This window comes from Callospermophilus lateralis, chromosome 13 (genome assembly GCF_048772815.1).
Source record: "Callospermophilus lateralis isolate mCalLat2 chromosome 13, mCalLat2.hap1, whole genome shotgun sequence".
Classification (NCBI taxonomy): domain Eukaryota; kingdom Metazoa; phylum Chordata; class Mammalia; order Rodentia; family Sciuridae; genus Callospermophilus; species Callospermophilus lateralis.
This window is the reverse complement of record NC_135317.1, coordinates 52,994,431-52,999,572: the sequence shown is the minus strand read 5'-3', so window position 1 is coordinate 52,999,572 and position 5,142 is coordinate 52,994,431. Positions and strand designations below refer to the sequence as shown.

General features: G+C 46.3%; 1 pseudogene; it reads left to right on the top strand.

Moving 5' to 3' along the window:
* Nucleotides 1-1,633: 1,633 nt before the first annotated feature.
* Nucleotides 1,634-4,323, top strand: LOC143379561 (E3 ubiquitin-protein ligase SH3RF1 pseudogene; annotated as a pseudogene).
* The last annotated feature ends 819 nt before the right edge of the window (nucleotides 4,324-5,142 follow it).

The window sequence follows — 5,142 nt, the reverse complement described above, 5'->3', positions numbered from 1 at the left end:
AAAAAAAAAAAGATACATATATAAAAGAATCTGTGACTATCTCACATTACCATCCTGAGTAGGGGGTGAATGCCAGATGGGAATCCTGACCCCACTCTCAATGGGGAAGATACCACAGGAGAGTCTAGTAGATTGCTGTGTCTCCATCACACAGCACAACAGGTAGCTCATAGTAGGATGTGATAAACAGTTCTACTGTCCCCTTCAATGGCATGCCCATTGACCTAAAGACCTGCCGCTAGGTCCCACCTCTTGAAATTCCACTACCTCCCAATGAAATAGAAAAGGATAAGCAGTTCAGAGTAGGAACGAGACGGTAAAGGTCTACAAGAGGGCAAGCAGGGGCCTTTTTAACACGCCTTGACTTGATGTACAACAGTTCTTACTTCTCAAAGGGCATAAATTCCCACCTTGTGGAGAGGGACAGCATAATCCGGCCCACTCCAGATCAGGGACAATTGAAATTTCAAGAAGCAATCAACAGGTGAATGAAGTGTTGGTTAAAATATAATGTTGAAAGTCTGATCTCAGTTGTAATATGGATATGCACTTGGAAAAGAGAAGGCCGTTTTTAGCGTTTTTCAGATAATTGTACTTATTCTGTTTATTCCATCCAAATTTAGCAAACAGTAGTTTTTAAATGTGGAATATGACATCATCAATAAAACTTCCCTGACATTTTCAACACTTTATTAATCCATGTAGAATTTTTTTAACATTGTGCAATAGTCATTTGAAAAACGTTGATCCATGCAGATGTGTTAGATGTTCCATATACTTACACAGTCTACATAAAAAAAAAAAATCACATTCTATTGCTTATGGTGTCACTATTGATCACTTTTTAAAAATTTGTTCTAATTAGTTATGACAGTAGATGGCACTTTGACTCATCATACATAAATAAGAGGAGATCAACTATTTTAGATTTCACATAGGAGTGAGATCATGCAGTATTTGTCTTTCTGTGCCTGGCTTATTCACTTAACATAATGTCCTCCGGGCTCATCCAGGTTGTCTCAAATGACTTTTATTTTTGTGGCTGAATTATAGTGTTGTGTCCATTATAGTGTTGAAAGTGATAGATATGTAAATGACCCTGACTTGATCATTACACTGTATACATGTATGTAAACACCACTGTGTGTGCCATAAACATGTATAATTATTGTGTCAATTGAAAATAAAATAAAACTTAAAAATAATTTCATAACAGGTTGAATGTGGAGAAGATATGAGAATCTAGCTGTCTTATATTATTCAAGGCACTGAAGATTTGTAAAAATTGTATGACAGTGCTATTCTCACTATTCTTTTGAAAATATAGTTTTTTATTAAAATATTTTATTTTTCCCTTGAAAATATTTTATTAAGACATTTTATTTGTGTTAACATACAAGTATTCTGTTGTTGTTATGTTATATAAATGAATTAATAAATGTATTAGGACACAGTGAGCGGCGCCCCCCCCCACCACATCTGCACCAGCGAGGCGGCCTCTTCGGGCTGCGAACAAAGAGGAGGAGCCGAGGCACGAGATCAAAGTCTGAAATGGATGTTACATGAATCATTTTAAGAGCTGCATACAACTATGAACATTTCTGAAACCCTTTTCTCAGTAAAGTAGATCAAGATGGATGAATCTGCCTTGTTGGATCTTTTGGAGTGTCCTGTGTGTCTAGAACACCTGGATGCTTCTGCAAAAGTCTTGCCTTGCCAGCACACGTTTTGCAAACGGTGTTTGCTGGGGATAGTAGGTTCCCAGAATGAACTCAGATGTCCTGAGTGCAGGACTCTTGTTGGCTCCGGTGTTGAGGAGCTGCCCAGTAACATCCTGCTGGTCAGACTTCTGGATGGCATCAAGCAGAGGCCTTGGAAACCTAGCCCTGGTGGGGGCATTGGGACCAACTGCACAAACGCATTAAGGACTCAGGGCAGCACTGTGGCTAATTGTAGTGCAAAAGATCTGCAGAGCTCCCAGTGTGGACAGCAGCCTCGGGTGCAAGCCTGGAGCCCCCCAGTGAGGAGTATACCTCAGTTACCATGTGCCAAAGCATTATATAACTATGAAGGAAAGGAGCCTGGAGACCTTAAATTCAGCAAAGGTGAATTCATTATCATTTTGTGATGACAAGTTGATGAAAACTGGTACCATGGGGAAGTCAACGGAATCCATGGCTTTCTCTCCACCAACTTTGTGCAGATTATTAAACCATTACCTCAACCCCCACCTCAGTGAAAAGCACTTTATGACTCTGAAGTGAAAGACAAGGAAGCGGACAAAGATTGCCTTCCATTCGCAAAGGATGATGTTCTGACTGTGATCCGCAGAGTGGATGAAAACTGGGCTGAAGGAATGTTGGCAGACAAAATAGGAATATTTCCGATTTCCTACGTTGAGTTTAACTTGGCTGCTAAGCAGCTGATAGAATGGGACAAGCCTCCCATGCCAGGAGTTGATGCTGGAGAATGTACCTCAGCAGCAGCCCAGAGCAGCACTGCCCCGAAGCACTCCGACACCAAGAACAACACCAAAAAGCGGCACTCCTTCACTTCCCTCACCATGGCAAACAAGTCCTCCCAGGCCGCCCAGAACCGCCACTCCATGGAGATCAGCCCTCCTGTGCTCATCAGCTCCAGCAACCCCCACACAGCTGCCGCGAGGATCAGCGAACTGTCTGGGCTCTCCTGCAGTGCCCCTTCTCAGGTTCATATAAGTACCACCGGTTAATTGTGACCCCACCCCCAAGCAGCCCAGTGACAACTGGCCCCTCATTCACTTTCCCGTCAGATGTCCCTTACCCAGCTGTCCTTGGAACCATGAATCCTCCCCTTCCACCACCCCCTCTCCTGGCTGCCACTGTCCTCGCCTCCACACCACCAGGCACTACTGCTGCTGCTGCTGCTGCTGCTGCGGCCACTGCTGCTGGAATGGGACCTAGGCCTGTGGCAGGATCCACGACCAGATTGCACATTTACGGCCTCAGACTCGCCCAAGTGTGTATGTGGCTATCTACCCGTACACTCCCCAGAAAGAGGATGAACTAGAACTGAGAAAAGGGGAGATGTTTTTAGTGTTTGAGCGTTGCCAGGATGGCTGGTTCAAAGGGACATCAATGCATACTAGCAAGATCAGGGTTTTCCCTGGCAATTACGTGGCACCCATCACAAGGGCAGTGACAAATGCTTCCCAGGCTAAAGTCCCTATGTCTACTGCGGGTCAGACAAGTCGAGGGGAGACCATGGTCAGTCCCTCCACTGCAGGAGGGCCTGTCCAGAAGGTCCAGGGAAATGGTGTGGCCGGGACACCCAGTGTCGACCCCACGGCTGTGGTATCAGCAGCTCACATCCAGACAAGCCCTCAGACGAAGGTCCTATTGCACATGACCGGGCAAATGACAGTCAACCAGGCCTGCAACGCAGTGAGGACAGTTGCAGCACATAACCAAGAACGCCCCATGACAGCGGTGACGCCCATCCAGGTACAGAATGCCGCTTGCCTCGGGCCTGCGTCTGTGGGCCTGCCCCACCATTCACTGGCCTCCCCGCAGCCTCTGCCTCCAATGGCAGGCTCCGCTGCCCAGGATGCTGCTGTCAGTATCAGTCGAGCCAGTACCCCACTGGCCTGTGCTGCAGCCACTTCGCTGACCTCCCCAAGTGTCACTGCTGCCTCTCTGGAAGCTGAGCCCAGTGGCCGGACAGTGACCATTCTCCCTGGACTTCCCACGTCTCCGAACGGCTCTTCATCAGCTTGTGGGAGCGGTTCAGCAAGCAAACCAGACAAGGACAGCAAGAAAGAAAAAAAGGGGTTATTGAAGTTGCTGTCTGGTGCCTCCACCAAACGGAAGCCCCGAGTCTCCCCTCCAGCATCGCCCCCCCTGGAAATGGAGATGAGTGGTGGGGAGTTGCCCCTGCAGGGAGCCGTGGGTCCTGAGCTACCTCTTGGGGGAGGCCACGGTCGAGCAGGCTCCTGCCCTGTGGACGGGGATGGCCCAGTCCCCGAGGCACCAGCAGGCGCAGCCCTGGCCCAGGATGCTTTCCATCGGAAGACCAGCTCCCTGGACTCCGCAGTGCCCATCGCGCCACCTCCTCGTCAGGCATGTTCCTCCCTGGGTCCTGTTGCAAATGACTCTAGGCCTGTTGTTTGTGAAAGGCACCGGGTGGTGGTTTCCTATCCTCCTCAGAGTGAGGCAGAACTTGAACTTAAAGAAGGAGATAATTGTGTTTGTTCATAAAAAACGAGAGGATGGCTGGTTCAAAGGCATGTTACAACACAATGGGAAAATTGGCCTTTTCCCAGGAAGCTTTGTGGAAAACATCTGAGGAGACAAATACTGGGAAGACTCAAAAATCACATCACACAACAAAAGAGCACACAGCAGTTTGATGGAAAGAGCACATCTGTGGACTTCGAAGGGTCTGGAGCTGAGCAGAGGGTTGGTATGTGGCTCCGGAGCCTCAGCACAGCCACACCAGCCAGCAGACCAAAGCCGGTGTCTAGGTTTCACCACTCAGTTGGGATTGTAAGGTGTGCCTTGTACTGAGCAACCTTTTTTGTTTTTGAAAGATGTCTAACTACAATGGACAATTATTTACAAGGGCTTAACTAATTTATTTGCTTTTTTTAAAACTTGAACTTTTCTTGTAATAGATAAATTCTTTGGATTATGATTTTAAGAAATTATTAATTTATGAAATGAGAGCCAAGGAGAAGCTGGATTATCTCCTATTGAGAGCGAGAGATTCGTTTTGATGTAGAATGCATCTTCCCTCCCTCACCCCTGCCCCCCACCATTATATTTTGCTTCTCTAAGACAGAATTGCCAGTTTTCCAATTTGGGTTTTCCTCTTTGGGAAACCGAACATAGAATTGAATCAGTATCAGAAAGGGCCTGGGGTAGGGAGAAAAAAGTCAAGAGAAGAAAGGTTAGTGATTCTTTTTTTTCTAGTTTGATCAGGAATCAACCTGAAGACCTAGTCCTCAATTTAATTTTATGGGTTTTTAAATTTCCCTAGAATGGAACCAGTGATAAGGAAAAACAAAGCACAAGCATTGGCTAGAAATGTATTCAGAAATAATATTTAGTTTTTATAACAGAAGCAGCTCAATTCATTGGTTGGAAAGTAGGGAACATTGACGTT